The sequence below is a fragment of the Heterocephalus glaber genome, unplaced genomic scaffold (assembly GCF_053883595.1).
Source record: "Heterocephalus glaber isolate CG9 unplaced genomic scaffold, H.glaber_assembly_v1.0 deba00000331, whole genome shotgun sequence".
Lineage (NCBI taxonomy): Eukaryota > Metazoa > Chordata > Mammalia > Rodentia > Bathyergidae > Heterocephalus > Heterocephalus glaber.
In genome coordinates, this window is record NW_028258142.1 from 61832754 (window position 1) to 61857781 (window position 25028).

The 25028-nt window shown below is 43.0% G+C and overlaps 1 protein-coding gene across 6 annotated transcripts in view; it reads right to left on the reverse strand.

Annotated features, from left to right (window-relative positions):
- The window catches only part of Dlgap1 (DLG associated protein 1), a 779881-nt gene extending 755072 nt beyond the window's left edge, over positions 1–24809 (reverse strand). For 5 of the 6 annotated variants that reach the window (XM_004853200.3, XM_087194445.1, XM_004853199.3 and 2 more), the window contains exons 1-3: positions 24571–24809; positions 13385–13419; positions 12545–12702 (exon numbers count right to left, since the gene is read on the reverse strand). The gene's annotated coding sequence lies outside the window, so the exon portion shown is untranslated. The remainder of the gene's footprint in view (positions 1–12544; positions 12703–13384; positions 13420–24570) is intronic. The other variant, XM_004853197.3, reaches the window with a different exon arrangement.
- Between the last annotated feature and the right edge of the window lie 219 nt (positions 24810–25028).

Sequence of the window (25028 nt, forward strand, 5' to 3'; positions counted from 1 at the left end):
CCCATTACAAAATAATTGTATAAGACAAAGAGGATCCTTCCTGTCAAATGTGAACGTAAAAGCATTCAGATCAGTGATCACAGAAGGAGATATTTATTAAGTTTCCACCGAACTCCATGCACTTACTGGGTCTTAGAAAAAGATGATCTGCTTCTGAGTTTGATTCATGCATTGTTAGGAACATGTTTTCAGAGCAAAGCTGCTCAATTTATTTGTTTCAGTGGAGAGTGTGGGTAGATTGTTAGGTCTTAAACACTTGACCACCAAATTAAAATAGGAGGTAGCACTGCCAGGTCAGATACCACTGGGGCAAAAAGCAATCTATAATATAAGCCAGGAAGGCCTCTGCCATGTCAATAGCATCAATAAATGTCGGGCAATAAAGCAAAGCCAGGCACTTTCCAACCAGGGACTTAAAATGGTTTTCAAACTGAAAATCTCAGAACAGTTATAAGAGTTATACTGTTATTACTTCTATAATCCTTTGCAGCATAATTGATTTAGGTCAACATATGATTTCAATCTGAGTCATTTATATATATATAGGTAATTTCCATTTTACTATATTCTCTTCCAGGATGACAGCAAGGGAAAGTGAGTAACTACAAACAAATTGAACTTCATTTAATTAATTCAAGATTATCATTAAATATTAACAAACATGAAGGTGCTGAATTTAGCAACCACCACCACTTAGAATGTGTGAAAATACCTCTCCAGTTACACAAACACTACATTCTGCATGAAAATGTGTCATGCTTTTTCTCAATCCTTTCATCTAAAATGGATATGGTGTCTTAAATTTTGCATCCTCTTATAATATCACACATGGATCTCTCAGAGAAAAATATTACATTCCAAATCATAATAAAAGAAACATTGAAATGCTGACATCCACCCCCTGGATTGGCAAAATGAAGAAGGTTGGCGTCACTACATGCTCAAAGGATTCAGAACACTGGGGACTCTCATGCACCACCTGTGGGAGTCTCAACTGGCACAGCCACTTTGCAAAGCATCTGGGCATTATTTTCTCATTTTGGCAACTTGCACAGCCCAGCCTCCAGCACATATCTATCCAGAGACGTCCATAAGAATGTGCATGGCAGCCTGGTTGTTACTAGCATAAACAAAAATCAACTCAAACCGAATATACAAAAATGAGTGAACAGACGAACACACAGTGGATCAGTCAGAAACTGCAATCGGTATGCCACCGAAGATTCATTCGCTGCACACACCGGCATGCACAGATCTTCAAAACACACTGTTACGTAAAACAAAGCAAGTTGCAGAAGCATAAATTTCGCTGCCATTTTGATAAAGTTCAAACACCAGCAGAGCTTCCCGAGGGAGACTGGGAACAATGCACACACTGGCCCAAAGCAGGCAGCAAACGGACAGCCTGCCAATGAGCCTTGTGGAGCTAAGCAGGGAGTGAGCTTAAGAAATTAAGGACACACAGCACTTCCCTGTTGATGTTCCGTCCGCAGATGGATGGCATGTTTGCGGTATTTGTTGAATTTGTATTTTCCCATCACAGGTAAACAGTAAAAGATTAAAATACATATTTTCAAAGGCATCACCTTAACTCTAATTACAGTCATACTTTGGTACTCAACTGCTCTGAAACTCATGGATTTGGTACTTTGTCTCAGTACTTGACATACAGTACTGGATGCACAAGCTATACCTGTCACTGTCCATGCTTTGTGACATGCTACCTTCCAAGGCAAAACAGTGTGTTTGGTACTCATCTTTTTGGTAGTCTTGGCACCTCCTGGAACCAATTAGCAATGAGTACCAAGGGACCACTGTATTTCCTTTAAAGATGGTATTTACTAGCTGGAATGCAGTGGTCACACCTCCCAAGGGAAGCATTCTCACCTCTAGTTCTGATGCAATCATTAGTAGTTTTATGACCTTGGATGTATTATTTGACCTTTTGGGGGATCTTCTTCTCCCAGTTTGAAAACACTTGAGTGTTAGGTAAGCAATGCCTTAGGTCTTTTCTAGTGATTATTCGTGTGATGTGTGTGATTCCAACATCATCTTCTGTTTTCTCTTTTTCTCCCTGGATGGGTGGTAACTGACAAACAGAAATTGTGTATGTTTATGTGGAACTGCGGGTCTGAGCTGCAGGTCCACGCCAGTGCAGGGGAGGGTGGTGGGGACTGGTGTGGTGTGGCCCAGCCTGGACTTCCCAAGAATGGTGAGACATAGGATTAGCACCTGTCAAGGCCAAAGGGCAGGAGTGGTCAGCGTCTCATTAAGTCACTAAGCCACCCAGTCTGGGGAACTTGCAACTCTCCTGCCTCAGCCTCCCAGAGTTCTGGGGGTATATACCACCACACCGGGCTCTACCTCTACATATGGAATTTCAGTCTCTGAGAAGTGTACAGTACAATCAAAGACAAAAGACAAACAAGAGAAATCTGAAACCACAAATCACCGCACTAAGAATCCCAGGACAAGGAGAGCACTGCCCAAGGATTTATCTAAGATTGCTATAAAGATGCTGCTATGAATACTTGGGCCATGAATACTGTGGAATGAACTACAAAGAACCGTGTAGCTTCTGCAAAAGTAAATGACACAGAAAGGGGTCATTTACCTTACTGCTAACCCAACTGAAATGGAGTTCAGTGGCCATGGGTGAAAACATTCAGACTGCAGTCTGGCAATCCCAGCCCAAACCTGCCAAGACCTGCCTAAACTCCAAGACTGTAAATCCCAACCAGCAACTCCTGATGCTCAACAATAAGAACCTCAGCCCTGGGAAGAACCCACTAAGATCTCTTCTCTGGATCCATGGTAATGTTACCTGGTAACCCGACCCAAGAGCTAACCTCATGGAAGAATCAAGTTACTTCTGTCCTCAGGACAGCGGTAAGGTTTAGGCTGGGTGTAGGTAGGTTTGTCCACAGCTATTGTAAATCAGCATTTATGATGCTAAAAATTCTTTGTAATTGATTCAGTCTTTCGCCATTTTGTAGCCTATGTGCTGAGATAAAAACATCCTGTATAGAAAAATGACTTTAGACTATGAACTCTATTCACATAATTGTTTGAAATGGGATCCTATTCTGGAAAGAAGGCAATTAAGAATGTAAAAATGAGAATTTTCCTCTCTCAAGCGAGACATGTGTCTCAGCTTAAAAGAGATACCGTATATTAATCGTATCTTTTATCATTCTTTCGTATTCTTAGAATAGACGTATTCTGGCTTTCTTTACACAAAATAATGTTAACCAATGGCTAGCACTATTTTCTGTATTTTTTCATTGTAGCATTTGAGAAAACTAATAATTACGAAGACAGTCTGTATCTTTTAGCCTAAGTTTATAAAAAGTTCTCTTATTATCACTGCCTCTATGAATACCACCTAATGGATATCACAAATTTTGCACTAGAATATTTTGTCCCTAGTAGAATACTAAGATTTAAAGATAACAATAAAAATGTCAAATATTGTAGTACTTTGGAAACAGTTTATTCTCATGGTAAATAACAAGATGAAATAGTTAAATTTCTCAAATAATTATACAGATATCATTTTCATTTTCTTATTCCATTTTTGTTTTAATGTGGAAATGATGTTCTATACTTTTTGATCAAAGAGTTTCCAAGTGAAAATTAACATTCCGAGTTTCTTTTAAAGCATACTTAAAACCAACAGGTACATCATACCTCAGAAATGATGAAGGCTCCAAATTTTGGGGGGAAATGTGTTGGGCACAGTAGCCACTGAATAAAAAGAGTAACATATGTTAAAACAAGAATGCACTATAATTAGAAGAAATGTGCTAGAGGATATTCCTTCAGTTGAGTCGTATAAATGGAACATTTACTATTAAACATGCTTTTAAAAATGCATGATGCCAGTAATTTTATTCACCGTTAGTATCTAATGCTTTTAAGTAACATTTAATTTATTAATATTTTCCCCACCATTAAGAATTGATTTTAAGTTAGAAATATTCTAACAGCTCTAGTTTAAAAGTAAAAGTAGATACTGAAATAAATTTGGTACTTTTTAATTTAAAGATTACATGTATTTACTGTACATAGCGTGATGCATTGATATTTGTACTTATTGTGCAGTGAGAATCCCAATCAAGCCAGTTAACACATCTAACCAGGGCCATTGCGCATGCATGTGATGAGAACACCTAGGATCCACTCTCAGGAACTCACCTGGGGAACATTACATTACCTGTCCTCCCCAAGCTCACAGCAGGTATTTGGACTCACCTCAAACTCCACCTTCCCACCATTTCCCGCCACACCCTGCTCCCACCCAGCTCTTGGGGAAAATTGTTACCATTCTGTAAAGCTGAGTCATCTATGTAAGGTAAAAATCACTCCACCTGAGGTCAGTTTGCACAAACAGTCCTTCAGGAAGCTAATCAATCATATAATTGGGCCACATAAGCTTTTTTTATATATATAAAACACCAAGGCTGTTTTTTTGTTTTTAACTGTACCACAGTATTAATTGCCTTTCCTTTTCTGAGTTCTTTATCCTAGAATTTAAATTTTTACAGTTGTACAAGGTGGCTCTCCCATCGGAAATTTAAAAGCCAGATGGAGATTTATTTTCCCTATATGCATTGAGTTAAAATTTAACTTTCAAATGAAGTGTCTTGTAGTGTCATACAATCAATATAACTGAATATTACAACCTGCCGCTAGTTTTGCCGTCAACATTTAAATAAGTAGCTGGATAACTGTGATAACTGTGGCGAAGTCATTTAATTCCTCTAAGCCTCAATTTATTCATCTCTAATAAGGTGCTAAAAATGAACTAATGTTCTTTGGGAACATTTTCTGTTCCGGCATAATATCATTCTACCTAATTTAAGTTTGCTCTGGGGAGCTGTTGTTTGTCCTAATAATCAACTATTTTCAAAAGTGTTCAATTATCTTGTAGAAATCAGCTACATAAACCAAACTTCTACAAACCACTTGGCTCAGTAAGCACTGCTTTTGAAGAGGTTGATGGGCACGAGTATCTATACCGGTAGACACAGCAAAACCTTCACTTGTTCATCTAACACTAATGTACTAGGCATGCTGGTAGCCAGTGCAGACATAGCAGTTGAGGAAACTGATATTGTCATATAAAAAAGTGAAAAGAATCTATTCCACAGGACCACGGAAGGGTCGACAGCCAGGACATCTTTCATAACATCGACTTGTTTGCTCTCGAGTTCCATCTCGAGCACTTCACACGCCTGACCTGATAGAGACTTAGAGACAAAAATCCTATGCACACATATGGATTCTCTTCATCTTTTCCTTCTTTAGTCATTTCTAGAATATTCTAACATCACAATCTGGATGGGCTTTAGGCAAGAGTTCTGCTTTTTGAAAAATCAAGGATTCCCTGCCGAACAACCAATAAACTCAAACTCGGATGTGCCAAGCTCCTCTGTCACCCATGTCTGACCACGGCCCTATCTTCTATCTCAAACCTTCACTGGGGTCCTCTTTCACTTGTTCACTCAGTTATTAAGCTTGAGCATGGGTATAACCTTCTCCTTCAAAACCCAGCTCAAGTGGTTCCTCCTTCGTGAAGCCCTGGCCCTCCTATCTCCTATGTTATGACTTAAAAATCTCTTCCTGACTCCCAAAGCATGTCTCCCTGCAGAGCATCCTTCTCTTCTGCAGCTCATGTTACAGATTCCACCTGCTTGTTTTCCCAATGAGAACACCTTCCCTGCTGGGTCCTTGAACCCGCAACCATAATTAAATGCTTGTTTCAGATCAATAAGAGTTGTAATAACTGGTTAAGCAGATGAAGATAACAGATCCACTCACTACCTTTCACTTTTTCTTGCTTTGTTTTGAAAGCCCACTCAACTCTGTTTTCTGAACTTTCTCCTCTAAACCATCTTTCTCCTTGGATCTGCTCAAATCAAAATACCTACACATCCCTCACTTTCTTCCCTTGCACTACTGGGAATCCATGCCCTAGTTCACACACCTTGAGCCCCCAACACTTCCCACCTGTTCAAACATTATCCTCTAGGGTCCCCAACTCTCAGCTTCACTGGAAGAAGACAGCTTCTGCTGGTTCTGAAAGAAGTTCATTCTTCTCAAGCAGGTGGTGACTCGATGTCGTGGTGGCAACGACTTGCAATTCGTGGTAACGAGGGGACCTGAGATACCGCACCCAGCAGAGGGGTTGTGCAAATCTTCACAGGGGTGCGGGGGAGCCCCTAAGCTGTCCTCCAACAACATCAGGGGTCTGCTGTGGGGAAAGTGAAGTGAGAACACCCCAGGGAGAGGGCACAGGAGTGCCAAATCAGAGGGAAACATCTGAAAGCAGAGTGTTATTTAGGAAATGGGAAATAACACATAAAGATGCATAAAACTACTCAATGTTGAGGACAGTTAAGAGCTAAGGCTGGAAAATTACACAACTTGATTAGGTCATGAGAGACCTGAAATGTCACAGATACTAGAAACCTCATCTTCTAGGTCACAGAGGGCTAAACACCACATTATTGAACTTGGGACCTTAGCTACCATTTCAAAATAGTTTTTCAGATATAACTTCAGAGACCAGTTGGGAGGAAGGTGAAACTAAACAATGAGCGAGGAGCAGTGGGCACTTGGATTTATAGAGAAAAGCCATGAACGGTGTAGTCATTGGGGAGCAGAGATTCCCCGTCTCTGGAAGAAAGCCCTTTGGAGAGAGTCAGTAAAGTCTGAGGAGCTGATGTGAGGAGGTACAAGTGAAGGCTGCCTCTCAAGCTTCTGGCTGGGACAACTTCAGAGATACTATTCAAGAAGTGGAAACCAGAGTCACATAAATTACTGGCATAAAATTCTCCAGAGTAGAAAAAATATAGTACACAAAATAAAACAGAAAGGGATGGGAACCAGGAAGGTTCTAGGACAATTCTTAGAGTCCCAGAAAATAATACCCAGGGTGGAAGAGAAGGAAAACCACAGAGGGTAAGTGGAAACAGTAACAGGGTCCCCAGGAGCATAGTTCAATCTCCACACCAAGGGAGGGAGGATGCTCACGTAAAACTGTCATGATTTAACTGCATCCATAATTTAACTTTGCAAAGAGTTCTGGTATATTTGTGTGCAACTGCTCCAGATGTTCCACAAACACATAACTCTTTAATCACAGTAATAAAATCACTCTGCAAAAAGGTATAATTCCAGAAAGATGAAAGCTGCCCCCGTTCTGAATTTTCTTTTACTTCCCTCTGCCAATACGAGAAGCTTAAACTGCACAGCACCAAAAGTCAGGTGAGCAGCAGTCACAAATACAGAGTGGGGTGGGAGGAGGGCAGGTAAATAAACAGTCTGTGAATGTACAGAGCTTTGGGAGGAAGCAAAGGCCCAAAACTAAGTAGATGCACACCAGAGCGTCACGAGGCAAGACTGGGGGTCAAAAACCAGAAGACTCCAGTACAAGTGGACACAATAATGAGCCACGAAGCCTGAAATATCCGCGATGGCTTTGGCAGTGAGGGGAAGGTTCAATGTGCAGAAAAGGTTCCGAGTTACCAAGGCATGGAGAAGTGCGTTGCATGGTGACAGGTGAGTTCTTTGGGGGTTCAGCAAAACATCCTTCTGGAAAAGAGCCAACGTCTGTGAGGGGCTGTAGCCTGCAAAGGGGTCTAATAGTGTTGTTGCAGGAAAGCACGCTACTTACAGCTCCTGCTAAGCTGGGTCCAATCAGAGCTTTATTTATGCCAATAAAGTATTTAGATCGCATCATCAGTAATTTGTAAACTGTTCGGGAAAGTTTAATGTATCCTTTGAAGACAAGGGAGTGTTTTCTAACACTGTAATAAAGGCTTTGCATACTCCATTAATGCTGCTAGGGTAATTTTTCCAAAACAATGAAAAAGCAACTGAGAAAAAAATCCAATAAATTTACCAAGGAATGACAGTATTCTAGGAACAGAAGTTGGTTCAGTTCTGATTTTTTATGAAGAATATTGACCTGCTGACACATTAACAAAGATTTTTAATGCAACTTTAGAGGCACAGAAAATAATCAAGTACCCTGGAACATACCAACCAAGCAGGACGTCTGAGTGTGGAGATGATACTGCAGACTCCTTTTGTTTTGCGCAGAATTACTAAATAATTGATCAATTAATAATACCTAATATGTTATACTGGTATAGTCTTGGTTTTTGTCTACCAATCTCTCTCCCTTGTGTGGTAAATATGGCTTGAAAAAAAAAAGATTAAATGCTGAGCCAGGTGTGGTAGGACATGTCTCTAATCCCAGCACTCAGGGAAGCTGAGGCAGGAGGATTGTAAGTCTGAGCCCAAGCCGGGCAACTCAGTGAGACCCTGCCTCAACACAAAAAGTAAAAGAAAGGTCGGGGGCCGGGGATGTAGCTCAGAGCCTGGCAAGTGCACGGTCCGGAGTTCGATCCCCAGTACCAAACAACGGGCTTGCAATTGTGACAATGGTGGAGCACCTTTAGGTTAGAGTCCTGATACTGCACAATAAAAAACAAAAGATTAAATACTCAAATAACATTCCTACTTGCTTTTTACCATCCTGAATTGCACAGTTAATGTTGCTAGAGACTGTATTAAAGTAAAGAAAAAAGAAGTAACATAGAAATGGGATTTGTTTATTTTACTAGAGCCAATTTTTCAAGTAGCAGACTGTTTGCATTAGAAAAACAACTTGGGAACTTCTACAGAGGCTCTGAAGATCCCTAAGCCACCTCCCTACATCTCATGTGTGCGTCTTACAATAAACTGCCAAATGTTTATACTCACCTGCCCCTCCATGACCTGCCACTTTTGTATCCCAGTATCAAACATAATATAGGGCAAGTAAAGGATCAAGACATGTGTGCACAAAGTACTAGGCTGATACTACTGTTGGCTAAATCTTACATTATTTTAACTCCTTAGAAAGTAATTGTGGTTATCATGTATAGGTACATGATCTTTAAAAGTATTTATGAACATTATTCATATATATATATATATATTTCAAATCACTTGATTCTGCTGATAGATGAAAAAACCAGATTCCAGAAGTTCTGAAATATAACAGAGGCTTTAATGTAGGATTTTTACCTAGAACATGACAGAGAAAACTTCCACCAATCCTTCTAAGACACTTTTTGCACAAATTTTTCAATGGCAAGCAACTATTTGAAATCTCCCATGCTCCTTTTAACACTTGGTCAGATTCCAGCCCCAATGGTCACTGCATCCTCCACCTGCCTTCAACACCCCCTTCCCAACCAGTGCCTCCCAGACCAGTTCCCGCGGCCCCTGAGACACGCAGCCCACCTCCAGCTCTGCCCGTCTGCTTCCTACCCACCGGGCTTCCACCGCCCAACTTCCTCCCGGACTTCCCAACATTTCAAAACAGAGCTGCTCACATTCGCCATCATGAGACTGTAAAGTCCCTCAGCTGCGGTGTTCACGTCACCTGTCCCTGACGCCTCTGAAGTCACAGTTCAGAGAACACTGAGGCACTCAAAGCCTCAGAATCACAGGGCCGTGCCTGTCAACAGGCACCTGGTCCTCTTGAACCCTGGCAAAGGGCACCAGAGGACACTCCCATTAGGGATGCTGTGTCAGGCAGAGGAATCGCTGGGTGTGGCTGACTTAAAAGCCTCCAGAAAGACCCACCACGCACCTCCTTCCTGCCCTTCGCACCTCCTGGACATCTCTGAGAAAGCTGCCCTCTGAGCCTCCAGAGACTTCTCCTGCCTCCTCCTGTGTCCCGAGCCCCTCGGCCCCCGCTGTCCCGGGGAAGGAGTCTCGTCCTCCTCCCCAGCCTGCGGTGTCACTTCCTGGCCAATGTGCAGGACGCAGGTGAACTCAACCTCTTCAGCTAATAACCATGTGAAACTGAGTTAGCACAGCCCCACTGTTACTGCAGGCAAGAAATGTGAATCCTTGCACTTTATAATGGCACATTCATTTGGACAAATATTTATTGAATCGATATCTGGCCAATGTTTATGAAGAAGCTGTATGCTAAGCAGAGCACTGAGACAGAACAGTGGGGGACAGGGTGAACACCTGCCCAGAGGCAGGCGAGAGCAGCATTACCTACAGGGAAGAGGAAGGGAGGGAGGGCAGATGCAAAACTCCAGAGAGATGAACAAATTACCTTTGCAAATACTTGCTATCTACACCTCATAAGACTCCGATGTGAACTACCCTGTATGATTTCTAATGAAACATTCTGACTTGTGTCATTCAACACATGGACACACCAATCAACTTTCAAAACATGTCCAATCTAAATAAACTGAACTTAAATTTCAAGGTAGGACATTTGTAGACTGAAAAATCATAAAGCCTTTGGCCATATATTTCATGCATTCAACAAATAAACGCCTAACTATTAGCATTTTGCTTCCACACGTGCCCACCTGTAACCTTCACTTCGTTTATGTCTTAAGTCAATTAACCACTCAAATTTATTTGGGGTCAGGCATACAAGGTGATTAAGAAAAACACACAAATATTAAAAATACCTTCTACTGAAAAGCAGGAAAAAGGATTTAAGATACTTAACTTGTAAAATGCATCTGTCCTCTGGGACACCGTAGTGACAGCAAGGACACCAAAGTCCTTGGCTGTGCTTTCAGCTTTATGTGCATCCATCTTCACTTCTGCTTCCCTTAATGTGCACAAGTGAGACAGCCTACACTGCTACTGATATATCTGAGGGAAGAATGCCTACACATTCAACTTTCCTTTTCCTTAAAAAATTAAGTTAAGCCAGGTACAGTGGCACATTCCTATAATCTCAGCACTCTGGGAGGCTGAGGCAGGGGGACTGCAAGTTCCAGCCCATCCTGGGCAACTCAGAGACTTAGTAAGACCCTCTCTAAAAATGATGATGATGATGATGATGATAATAATAATAATAATAATAATAAGGACTAGGAATGTAACTCTGTACCTAAGCCCTGAGTTCATATCCAGTATCAGAAAAAAATTAAGATTGAAAATAAACTATAGTAGCACTGGATTATTTCATGGACCAGTTGAATTATTTTCCTTTAAGAATAGCAATGTTTAAAGAAACTGATACTTCTAATTCCAGCAGGTTGAACTGCAAAGAATGTGAAGACATAAGGAGCACTTTTTTCCAGGTATTTGCTAGAAGGACAACAGAATAGCATTCTCCCTCTTTGCTGCTGAAGTCCTTATCTGACACGTGCAGAAGGTGAGCCAGGTTTGTTCACTGTTCTCCACGTGTGTCCTTGCTGGACACCCCCCTGGGTTTCTGCTCCTCCTCGGTCTGAGCACTGTGCTCCTCTTCCCACAGTGGGAAGCAGGTTGTTGAAGTTTCTCTTGTAGCGCCAGATCCTTTCCTGGAAAGAAGGGCCTGACTTTCTCCAGACCAAGCAGACGGTCGCACCCCTGGAAGGTTCCCCCTAGACTCGCCTCTGTTGTGCAGAATTTCTCTGCTGAGGGGAACACCTCGGAAGGAAGCGGAACACAACCTTCTTAGACACTTTGTTCTTGATGCCATCAAAAGAGTCTGCAGCCTGAAAGAACCTATTGCCACAAGCAGCAGTAAAAATCAAGGTAAAACTCAGAAACAATAAAAAGGGATATGGAGAGTCTCGGTGCAGCTTTATAGAAGAAAGCAGCTTCACCTTCAGACTAAAAGACTGAGACTTGTTCGGCACGGGTCATTTCATTCCCACTGTGCTCACCACATATGGTTAGTAAGGAAACAGTGGGAAGGAATTAAGGAGAACATAAGGGAAGTGACACCTTGAGAATTTCCAAATAACTATCTCCTGGGCCACCAAGCTGTGAAGTGAAACGAAATGAAACAAGAAGAGGAGATATATGTATCTATTTCAGGCAGTAAGAGACAGATCTCTGACTTATCAATCCTGTAACCCTACAGCTTATTTGATCTACACCTCCCTCTACGTTTCTCAGATGCCCGCCGATGTCCGCCAACAGGTTAGGCACCCAGGGAGTGCACCTGTGAGTTTGTGGTCTGAGAATACGGTCTGTAAAGTATGCTTTCATTGTCCACATAAGCCTGGTATGAAGATAAAATGAGATCAACACAATGTACACAGTACACAGTAAGCATGCCATAAAACCTCACTGCCCACTTCAGGACTCATGTCCCTTTACAAGCTTGTAGGAAATGTGCCTCATGTCACAGTTCATGATCTACTGAGAAATCAAAGATCAAAAACCAGTAACAAGCAGCTGCAATGGAATGTGGCTGATACCACATCTGAGAAGTTCGGGGGCCACTCACTGTTAGAGCAGAAAGAACAAAAGGGAACAAAGCAATGAAACCCACCCACACTTCCTGTAGAGCCTTTTCGAGTCCTAAAGCCAGAACATGTCAGTCAAAGTCAGAATTTAAAAGAAAGGAAAAAAGTTCACTTCCTTATACACAGTGCTCCAACCCCTCCTAATCTGATTCTATTTTTTTCATATCTGTGATCCTTTTCTAACATTCTAAAAAGGCCTACATTAAGCTTTCTCCCATTCTAATGTAAGCTCCAAAGCTCTGCAAGGGAATGCCTTTTACCTTTTGTTGCTGTTCTTATTCAGGGATGAATTCAAAGCTCCTAGCATAGCACTTGGCACAAAATATCTGTTCAGTAAATCTTGAACAGATATGAATAATGAATAAATGAAGGAATGAATTGGTAATGGCTATCGTCTGATAGTCGGCATCTTCAGAACCTGAAATATATAAGGGAAAAAAAGATTTGGCAAAAATGACCTAAGTTCAAAAGAATACATTTCTACCTTTAATTTCTATCTTGCTCCTACTAATCTCTAACTCATAAATTAACGAAACATACATATCTTGGTTATGGATGCAGACTGTAAGAGCAATGACCAAACAGTACTAAGTTTTTCTTCCTTAATTGAAGTATCCAAAGAGAAGCACATTATATAAATGTAGCTGTTTGACAACGGCTGGAACCTCTGCTCCTGGGCCTCAGTCCTGGATCAAGGCAAACCATACTGACGCAGGAAGCTGCTGGTGCCTGAGCATCGCCAGCACTGACCACTGGCAGAGCTGGGGTGACACTAATTCCACAGTGGGAAAGGTGGTGTGTGCTCCCAGGAATGGTTTAGAATTTATTTTTCACAGATGCAGGGTCCTACAGCTGTGGTTTTCAGTAAAGCAATACTATTTGGTTTGTAGGAAATAGGTCAAAATGACTCCAGGAACAGTCATGTTGGAAGCCACCAATATCACGTAGCACAATTTCAATGGGGAGAAGCTGTTCAATGTCCAGCACCCTTCGTGTATACCTATACCTCGGGAACACAACCTCTTTGTAAGGTGGTATTGCCAGTGTTGACACTGCACTAAACATGCATTTATCAGGCTCTGGGGAGCAACTCAACATACCTTATGTACTCATTCTCTCTGCCCAAAAGGGATCCCTGAAACAATAAAGACAAAAGAAAAGCATTTTGTTTTTCATTCTATGACACTGTAAACCTAAACTACAAAAATCTGGCATATGGAGCAGATAATGAAAACTACAAAGCCCACATATCCCAGGTATAAAACCCCAGACCTCTCCCATGTGAACAATCAGTGGCATTTCCTAATCAGTCAGTAACATGTTCTCATTCTGTTCTGTGCATGTTTTTAGGTTCCAAGCCCTTCTACTACAGAGAGCAAGGGAGCAGACCCAACATACAGGATGAAGAGGAAGATGGGGCCCCCCAGAGGGGAAGGCGGGAGCAATGAGAAGACAGTGTGTTCCACCTGTACAATCAGCTTGGCGCACCCACAGCAGAGACAGTTCCTCTGTCCAGGTGGAGGCAAACCATTCTCTTCCCAGCGATTCTCCATTTTTTCCCATATCCCATCGCACCTTAGCAAATAAGCATTCTAACCAGAACAAATTAAAATTTACACGTTGGGTGTTGTTTTAGATGCACTGCATTGTTCCATGAGGATATCTTCTCATCAACACAATTAAACCTTCCTTGGGGAGAAAGTCATGACTTTGATTTCCTCTGTCATCTCCTCACAGCAGATGGTTCTGAGTCAGCCCCGGCCCCAGTCCCTGAAGGTGCAGCACACAAATCAGTGTTTCCTACAGTGAACCCTGAAATGCATCCTGCCAGAGCAAAGAGACCACAGTGCTCCATAAATACCAGGCCTTATTAAACCCTCTGGGGAATTGCTGTTAACTTCGCTGGATGATAAAGGAACATGAAATAAGGTCTAAGGAGTTGGAGTAGAAGAAGAAAAATGTTCTATGACCAGACAAGTCATTTTTAAACTCTTGACTTGGTACCACTTCTATGTAAAAAGATAGCTGGCGTGGTAGTTCTTAGAGATAAAATATATTGTTAATAAGACCATGTTTTAATTGCTCACCGTGGGCCTTGCTTTGACTAGATACTTTACACAAGTTGGCTCATTTAATCCTTTCAAAAACTTTGAAATAGAAGTTTAATTATCCTCATTTGTCAAATGAAAAAACTGGGCACAGTAAAATTAACTTTCCCAGAGTCATTTCTCTCTGGATTGTCACAGTAGAGTCAGAGCTGGGGAGTGAGGTGGAATTTCCTACCTGAAACCACCTGAATCTTAGGAATTATTGGTGCATTATAAACTGCTGACCAGCTGGCAGCAGATAACCCCTTAATTAACAACTCGAATTTTATCATTTCCTAAACTCGGGTTTAATATTTTTTCAAGTTGCTTATGGCATATGTTCAATATCATCTTAAAAATCAACATAACTGAAATGTAGCTAGGTTCCAAAAACCAATTCCCTGTTTCAAACCCTTATATGGTCCAGTAATGTCGCTATTCCCCATATCCTCGTACTCCAAATATCCACTCAGTCCATTTCCAATAACTAATTACCAAGCATCAAAAAAGCAGCTGCTACCCATTGAAAGAAAACCGCTCTGCCAGCAACTGGACTCAGAGCTAGGAGCAAGGCAAAAACACATATAGTAACTTATCACTTAAAGAAGTTTAAAATATAGGAGTATTCACATATGTAAATTATAAAGTAAATGATCCAGATAAACACAAACGGAATTCACAGGAGAGTTTACTCTCAGCTAGAGGAGTCGTAAAATGGTTCATGTGAGAGGTGAGAGCTGCCTGGGCTTTAAAGGAATATTTTAAAAGACATCCTTGTTCATAGTAACAGTCAAATTAGGCAGAGGGTCAGGAAGGGAGAGATGGTCCCTAGCAGTCCTCGGCCCGGTCTGTAGGAGAATCCACTGTCAACAATCCTTGAAGGGAATTTAAATACAGGAAAAGAAACAAAGATGCCAGAGTGGCAACACAGCACAGTCCCAGCCTACAGTGGTGGTCACTGTGAAACAGGACTTCAAACAAAAGGAAAAACAAGTTTCCCTAACCTAAGCAATTCTCTCTTAGACTTCCCCCTCCCTATGGCTGTTGTTCTTTGCTCCATTACAAATAAAATTAGTAGCTTTGTCCCTGTAAGGCTCCATGGCCTCCTGTTCTCTTAAGACCCTGTTTTTACCCAAGGCCACCAAGATATGCTAGGTTACAAAACTGTCACAGCTTGACTAACTGCTTTTGTTCTGCTCCTGTCCACAAGTTTCACACCGTTAGGCAGACCAATCCTGCTCTGAAACATGTATACAACTAGAGCCCTTCCTTTGTTCTAGGCTCAGCCTTTGGACACGTGACTGCTGAGTCTGCTGAGTGTACACCTAAATAAATCTGAATTCACCCATTGGTCTCTCTGATCTCTTAAATTCTGCACCAGCTGTGCAGAAAGTTGATGTGAAGTGCTCAGTAAGAAATGGGGTTCAGAGGACAGAGGCAGTGACCCATCTGAAGGTCGCCAGGCCAGGCACATGGTCAGTGCAGGGGGAGGCTGCGGACAACAGCAGATGTGATCGCTGCTATCCTGGGAGTCTCGGGGATAAAATTAAAAGAGATGACAGTTGTTTAGAAAAGTAATCCATCCTTCCTTTCCCTTCCCCTTCCCCTTCCTTTCTTTCTTTCCTTCCAGTACTGGGGATTGAACTCAGGGCCTACAAGTGACCTACATTCCCAGCCCATTTTACTCTTTATTTTGAGACACAGTCTGGTTAAGTCACTGAATTGCGTAGGCTGGGCTTGAACCTATGGTCCTCTTGCCTTAGCCGCCCAGAGTGCTGGGATTATAGGCATGCACGACCGAGGCTGGCTTAGAATAGTAAATGCTGGCATGGTTAAATCAGAGAAAGAAGACCATGGAGGAGAGAAGTCCTTAAGATGCTTGCCTGTATCACAGGAATATAGTGATGAGGCCCTGAAGGCAGGCACACACAACACAACAACCTGAGGCTCTACGTTAATGAGGAGGAAGTTAAGACCAAGAGAAGAAATGTATTTTGCCCAAATGTGGAATGTAATTAAATGCTTTATAAAATAAACATGGATATGAAAGTCTTAAAGCATTCAATATGAAAATAAATTATGGTTTAAGATGTATGAAAGGATATCTTTACCCTTGATCATGAATAGTATTATCCTTTCATATCTCACAAACCAGAGATTGGTTCAACAAGACATCTATGCCACAAAGAGACCGAAAACTACGTTTTAAAATTTAAACATAATCTTTTCACAAGTGAAAAGACAAGCTACCAACTGAGTGAAGATCACTGAAATTGGCAGATTACAGCGAAAGAAAACCTCTCGCATACAGAATACACAGAGTCCGCCAAAAAATGTATACATACTTCAGGAAAAGAAGAACTTGTATAAATATTTTAATACTAAATTTACTGAGACATCATGAGATTAATACAAGGTATCTCTGGCCTCTACAATTACAAAAGGTGTTCAAAGTGGTGGCCATTAGCCTCTAGACATTTATTATTTTCCATTTCCTGAAGTGTGTATACATTTATTTGGTGGACTCTGTATAATAACACAAATAAAGAAGTTTAAATAAAAAGCGGTAAGCCTATAGATAATTTTTATAAATAAGTAATACACAAAAGCCAGAATATTAATAGAGGGAGGAAATGGCCAATATCACTACCAGTCAGGGAGCAACAATTAAAACTATGATGAGGGCCAGGGATTTAGCTCAGTGGCTCTGTGCCTGCCTTGCAAGCACAAGGTCCTAAGTTCGATCCACGGTACAAAAAAAACCAAAAAAACAAAACAAAACTATGATGAGATATCATTTTGCATCCATAAGATTGGCAAAAAATAAAAAATAAAACGTATCACTAAGGGTTCACAGGGACGTAGAACAAAAGGAACTCTTATGGAATGCTGGTGGTAATATAAATAGGGACAATGTTTTTTGGTAATGTGGCATCATCTGCTAAGTGTGCTTGCACAAATACTACCCTCTTGTACCCTGTAGGCTCAGGAATTCTCCTTTGCTAGCACAAGGGATATATATGCGAACAGATGTCCCTCAACAAAGGATCTACGCATTAATTATGACATAGCTAACAATGGGACACCATGTAGCAGTGAAAATGAACAAGCAGCATCTGCACATCAACAGAATTCTGGACAATTAAAGGTAAAGGAACAGGAGGGCGTATTACTATGTCTAAACGGTCCAAAACAACCCAAACAACACTATCTTGTTTAGGTGTGTGTTAGTATATAGCAAAGTATGCAGAAATGCATAAGCAGGATAAACATGGAATTCATGGAATGCCTGTGAGGGAAGATAGGTTTGTTGAGACAGAGCCCTGGAAGTACTGACTTTATGTGCGAAGGCCTGTTTCACAATATGGAGGATGGGAGGGTACAGAGGTGCTTGTTATAATAAACTTTTTGGTGTCACTGAAATGTTTCACAAAAATTTTTATTAGTCATGAAGATCTGAGAACAGCGTGTGACACCGCTACAGGAGAAAAGAAATTGTTAAATAGTCACTGAAATTTTTTCTCAACTTTTCCCTACTTCCACCTCCCTACTCCTTGTTCCCACCAATTTAAGCCTCGGTTTACTACACCAATCTCCTGAAGCTTCTCTCTGTCCCAATCTGGAATTAGACCCATCTACTTCTGTCAGTCTAAAAGGTCACTTCTTCATGTCACTGCCTATTTAAAATCCTAGAGTGGCTCCTATAAATTCTAAACACTCTTGTACAGACATTAAAACCCTTGGTACTGTGTCTCCATGCTCCTCAATCAGATTCACCTCCAGTTCTAATGGCCTCTCCCAGACCAGAACCTGCCAAAATCATTTGCATCTCCATGTCTGTGTAAATCATTCCCTCTTCCTACTTAGTTCTTAGCAACCCATGAAGATCCAGCCTAAGCCCTTCCCCTTTAGGAGGTATTTTACAACAATCTCATTCTTTGTCAAGCCCTACTCTTCCAAAATAAGCATGATTTGCCATATATATTTGAGCTCTTATTCTGCAACAACTCATTATTAATTATTCCCTACATCTTAATCTTACCCTTTTGATTACACTTTAAGATACTCAAAGATTTGAGCTATGTCTTGTACTTCCATATTCTCTACAGTAATAAGTACCCAAGAGATATTATGGTTTTTGTTTGCTAAACTTAGTCTATATCTATACCAACTATCAGATAACTATCATCTAGATCCCTTAAGATTCTTGTCATCAAAGCAGAATATTTTAAGATATCCTCAAAAGATATGTAAATCTCAAGGAAGTATTTCATACATAGTTTATAAAAACATGAACCATTTCTACAATGTATCTCACAGGTAATTTCAAGCTGAATGGGGTACCTGGCATCTAAATTATGGTCCAAGTAAGTGGCAAATTAGCATATCCATGGAGCTGGCCTGTCTCCACATACCTTCCAAGCATCCCAGAAGCAGAGAATGAAATAGAATATACTCCATGCCTGGTCAGAAAGTAGTGTAATCAAAATCGTGGACATCCCTAAAAGGTTGTGATTCTGGATCATTTGAAATGTTAGATCCCAGTACCTCTGCTAAATGAAACATCACACTGGAATTTAACGCCTATGTAGAAATCAGCCATAAGCAAAGACGTCCACTGTAGCTTCTTCACTCCCTTCCACTCCCACTGCCTCTCATACCCAGCATCTGATCCTTTCGTTCCTCAATAAGCTTTGTCTGTCTTCCATCTGTGAACTTCATTGTAGCCACGTCTCTGTTAACCCTTGACCTTAGCATAGTCTCCTAGAATTGGACAGGCACATGAACAGAAAATGAAATACAAAACTAAGTCAATACATTCATCAGATTCAGTGCAGAGACAGGAAGGAGTGTTGGCTGTAGAAGGTGAGGGATAGGAGAGGCTAAGCCTCGAATGGTGGGATAAAGTACAATGGTTAAACTACTGTTGTGCTTATTAGAAGTAAAATGGAGCACAAAAACGAAGGAATGGGACTTTTTAAACATCCTTATTCATTTCGGAATCTTCCTTCTGCTCACAAGAAGAATGCAGGTCATTCATTGTGAAGTGTATTTCAGCCATGCCAGGGTCATCTCTTTGTATACAAATTATTATTTATGTAAGCCAAAAGCCAAAAAATGCAGAGTTTGAGACTGCAAGGTGCACTATGCAAAAGCCAGTACACAACACTACCCTAAGAGTTAGGGTCCTTCCAACACAGTTGGAATACAGGCCTGCCTTCACACATTTTCTCATTCTTTCGTTCTCTTAGCCAGGGTTTACTGACCACCGCTGAAGTGCTGGGTGCTGTGCTAGCATCAGTGCTATTTGGTGAACATGCTCTATTTAGTTCCTGAGCTCACAGAATACATGGATCAGTGGGGAAGGCAGTCAAACAGACCATCACAAAACAATGCATCCTTTTTTACTCCAAAAGGACCATGAAAAAAGTATAAAGTGCTAAAACTGCATTCAGCTGGAGAGCTACACTAATTAAATGACTTCTCAGTCGAGGTCTAGGAAAGAGGAAACAATATAAGAAACGGTGCTCTAGGGAGTAGGGGAAAGACTTTGTATCCTGCTTCATAGAAGCTATAGAATCAAGTCAGCCTCACCTGAACTGCCAAGATGAGGGCCCACACAGTAAATTTCCAAGTGTGCTTCGCCTTGGACATGACCCCCAGCCCCTCCCAGCTCCAAGTGGGAAGGTGCACCCTCATTTACAGAACAAGGTTACCTCGTCTTCTGGGTTAATGTCTAGGGCAGTGGCTTGGAAGGATGTGAACGTGTTCGGCTTTCTTGCTAGTACAATGCAATGAACTGTATCAAAGACCAGTAGTTTGCAAAGACTGAGACAAGATCAAACACCATTCCCCTCTGAAACTGTAGTGCATGTTTCCTGAAGGAATCTCAGGGCTCTGGACAGGGAAATCTCTAGTCCAGAACAGGCTTCACATCCCCTTTCCACTGAAATTGAAACCAAGAAAGAAAGGGTCTTGGGAGAAGGGTGTGACCATAAGGCTAGAGGGAGGGTTATGCTGTCCTTCTCGGCATACTGACAAACACCATCAGTAGCAGAATTAACAGGGAGTCACTCTAGCAAATGTTTTCAAATTAGCCCAAAGTGTGTCACAGAGTAAGACAGCCGAGCTGGAGATGTGTCCAGACAGACCTTCCCATGAGCTGCTGGAGGGAGCCCTTAAAATGCCTCTGAACTCTCCCCGTGCAAAGCTAGGGTGATAAGGAAGTTACAGCACTGTTCCTGTCTTCTAATTGCACATCCACAGCTTCAGCAAGAGCGCCACTCTCCTGAGTACTAGGGAAACCTGGCAGGCTTGGGAATGCCAGATTACACATATTACGTTCGCCTTGGCGTCGCTGCTTACAAATCTGACAAAGAAAAAAAACACCACTGAGAGAAGATGGAGAAATTGTCGGTGACCACAGATGAGCAACCTAGAGGAAAGGGAGAGAGAAGGGTGAGCTTGCAGTGTTACAGTATGCTCAGAGCTCTGATCTTGAGTTGGGAGCTACACAGAAAAGGAGCAATCGCAGTTGCATCCCAGGGATGCTGACTCTCCTCTTAGCTAAATGGGGCTTCCTGTGTGCGAAATGGGTTTCCTAAATGTGAGGTCACTGTTACCCAGGAATCAGGAACTCCCACAGGAAGGAGGAAATAATAAACACCAATCAGGAAAACAATGAAGTCAACAAAGGATGAAAATACCCCTAGTTTTTCACTCATCCAATAGACCTTGGGGCCCTCTCACTCACACAACAGAGGGCACAGCACTGTCTTTGAATCTGGATCTATGCAATTGGGACTTCTGGGCCAGCAGAGTAAGGAGCAGAGGATCCCAAGGCCGCCATCCACCTGCTCAACTTCCCTCTCTTTACACCCACTTTTCTTGTTTGTGACTATGTTTTGCTCTGTAGATCTGCAGGGTCACAGAGAAGTAGCAAGTATGTAGCAAGTGAGCAAATCAGATTTATGCTCAAAGAAAAGAACGGGTACCTGGTACTTCATACAATCGGTCATCTGCAGGTTTTTAATAAATTTAAGTGAACGTCAAAAGACTACTTCTAAAATTTTTGTTTGTAGTAGATTATTTTAGACCTTCCCAGGAACAACATCTTTGGCAATTCCTGACAGGCCGTGCATCTAGAGAAAGTCACCTTCATCAGAAGTCTGGGAATCAGAGGACAAATTCTTGATGAATGAAAAAGAGAAGAACATCTTTTGGAATGGGGGAGGGGTCGTGGTAATTTTTCTTTTCTTAGGCAATAAAGAACTGCAAGCACTTAGAATCTTCTAAAAATGAGAGAGATAGCACAAGCAAGGGGTGCTTTTGAACCCCCAAAGGTGTCTGTGACACAATGATTTTCTAGAATGCTAGCAAAGGGCCTTCAGTGATGGAGTTCCTTTTAAAATGAAAATGTCCAGAAAGACCAGCATACCACAGGAAATAAAGATGGGAGGTGGAGACTGGGCTTTTCAAGAATGCTTTTAGCCTTCCTGACTTACCTGCATTCTTTTGGCAGGGGAAAAATCAATTACCAAAAGAAAAAGAAGAAATGAAGGAATTCACAACTTCATTGTTTCATTATATGAAGAAAAGTGAGGTAAGTGTGGTTTCTATAGAGATGAAATCTTCATGAAAGTCTTCTGGTTGAATGTTTTCTAAGAGGAAACCAATTTCCCCTCCTCTAATAAAGGATGGGCCAACTGATGGGAGTGATTGAGAAAGTAACAGCATTGAGCTCTGATTAATCAAAGAAATTTCACTGCAGAAATACACAGGACGCATTTTACTCTTCTCTGAAGGTCAAATAGTGTGCAAAATCAAAATATTGAGTTCTCTGTTTCCAAAAGACTTGCTATTAAAGCAATGGTACTTGTCTCAATTAAGTTGTAGCTGAAAATACCACTATGCTACCTGCCTTTAAATGAGTTTGTAAAACAAGTTTCTGGCTTTCCACTTTTAATTTTAAATTAATCTAGATGGCTGTATGGAACAAAGACACACCCATCCAATAGAAAATCAAAGAACATGCAGTTTCTATTCCCAAATCTGACTGAATAGGACATTTATGCTTAGAAGGATTTGGAAAGCAGAATATCACAGTATTTGGATTTATTTCTATATAATATGTTGGGAGGAAGGTCTTGTTTCCATTTGCTTTGAAAAATCACTAATATGATTTGTTGACTTTTTAGTTTTTCCAGAACAAAATTCATGTTGAGGGAGAAATTAAAGATGCTAAAATAAAAAAACCTCTCCACAGGGGCCAGGCAGGGTGGCACACGCCTGTAATCCCAGCATTCAGAAGGCTGAGGCAGCAAGTTCCAGGCCAGGCTGGGCCACACAGTAAGTTCAAAGCAAGCCTGAACTACACAGGGAGACCCTGTCTCCTAAAATCCCCAAGCAATCAAAAAAATTCTCCACAGGGAAAGTTAACAAACATATTTTCCCCCCAAGGCACAATTACTTGGATGTCATTTGAAGGGCTCTGTCAGAAAATTACTTCATAAATTTTTAAAAGTATCTGTTAACTGGTTTATGTTGCCAATATTTAAATTGTCTATAAATTTTGAGATGAGATACTTTATTTGGAAAACTAATCAGAATAAAAATATATAGAAAAATGGAGAGTTGTAATTTTTTAATCCAAGATTTGCATTTTAAAGTTTTATTTCTCATAAAAAGTGCTATTTTCTCTTTAAACAAGTCGGTTTTTTTTAAAAAAACAGTCACAGAATTTTAGATCGGGAGCTAGGAATATTTCAAAGTAGTCATTTCTCTTTAGCAATTTTAAATTTCTTTAAATCCAAAGAAAACGGAAGCCAAAGCTACTGACACCAGATTTCTATCAAGTTCGTTTCATGCCAAAGCACGAATTTTCTGAGGCAAAGATTGCTTTTGTAACCCCAACTTGTAAATTTCATACATGTTCCACAGATAGTGCACATTCCTGTATATACTGATTTTCCTTTTTAAAAACCTGACTGAAGTAAACTTCATTCTTTTGACATTAGATAAATCAGCGTATGTGTAACATTTCTTGCCTCTAGGGCATTTCCATTCTGGTTGGACTAAAAAGTACTGCTACATATGCGAAACCGATCTAGATAGGCCAACAGAAATTGTGCCATAAATAACACTGAAAAGGCTGGTCCTTTTCGAACAGCTCCTTCCTGGTTAAAAAAAAATACTAGTACTAATAATAATTTGCAAGATGTTTGCCTGCAGACCTAAAATCGCTTTCCCGGTTCTAAGAATTCTCGTGCCAGTGTGGAAGCACACACGTCAGGCTGAAGCGTCGCCACTTTCTACGAAGCCACTCAAGAACACCACGGGAGCTACAGATCCGTCTTTAACCGTTACTTTTATTATCCTCTTTGCTTCCTCATTGTGATTCCTTAACTTCAAGTGTCACGCCGGGAGGCGAGCATCCTCCTCCACACCCCGAGCCCGGCTCCCCGCTTCTCTGAGCCACATCCACCAAAGCTGCCCCTCGTCCCCACCCGGCCGGCCCGGGCCAGCGCTGGGCACCGCCGGGTCTGGGCGCGGACATCGGGGCGGCCGCCGCTTCCCGCGGCCCGGGCCCTCGAGTGTACGCGCGGCTCCCCGCCGCCCGCCGCAGTCGCCCCTCCGTTGGAGTCCACTCTGTCCCCGCTCATTCGATCCGCCGCCGGGTCCCGGGGCTCCGAGCGCCCCGCGACGCGGCTGGGCGACCCTCGCGTGACCTGGCCGCGCGCGTCTCGGTCTGGCCGCCTCTGCGCCTCTCTGCGTGTCTCCCGCTAGCTCCCTGTCTCCACACACGCAGGGTAGGGGTCTCCGAAGCCCGCGCCAGAATGTCACCCGAGAAGCAAGTGCAACAACTTGCTGTGCAGAGGGCTCCGGCGCGGCCCCTCCTCTCCGCGCGGTGCGGCAGCTGAGGGTGCGGGGCCGGGTGAGGGCGGGGAAGGGCCGGGGTCTGCTTCGCTCCCCCTCCGGGACCCTGTCGCAAGCAGAAATCGCTCCCTCCCGCGGCCCCGAGGAGCCTGAGAACCGCGCGCCGGCAGGAGGGCGCCTGGCCCGGCCCCCCGCGTCCCCGGGCTCCGGCAGAGAAGCCGAGGCGTGGGCCGGGCCGGGCCGGGGTTGCCCAGCCCGCAGTCCCCGCTCCGGGAGGACGGGAGCCACCGCGCGCCGCCGCGCCCGGCCCGCGCCCCCGTTACCTGGCCGCTGCCTGCAGTCCGGCCCTCGCCGCGGGGCGGTCCGTGGTCCCCGAGCCCGGAGCGAGGACGCGGGCTCTCCGAGGCGAGCCGGCGCTCGGCGAGGAGCCGCTGGGAGAGGACTCGCGCGCCGGGGGGAGGCGGCCGCAGCAGCCGCGCCGCCGGTGCCCGGGGCGGGAGGTGAAGGCGCGGCCGCGTCCTCGGGATCGCGGCGCCTGGAGCGCAGCACTCGCCTCTGGCGCGGAGGCTGAGCTCCCGGACGCGTCCACGGCGGGCTGGGCGGGAGCTGCGCTGCTCGCCGCCCCTGGGTGCAGGTTAATACGGCGGGAGGAGGAGTCGGCGCTTCCTCCGCCCAACCACCGGGCGGGCGGCCCCGAGCCAGCTCCCGCCCGCCCAGATACTACGGCGCGGCCCGGCCCAGGCACGTGCGCCCCGGCCGCGGAGGCGCCGTGTCCTCCAGC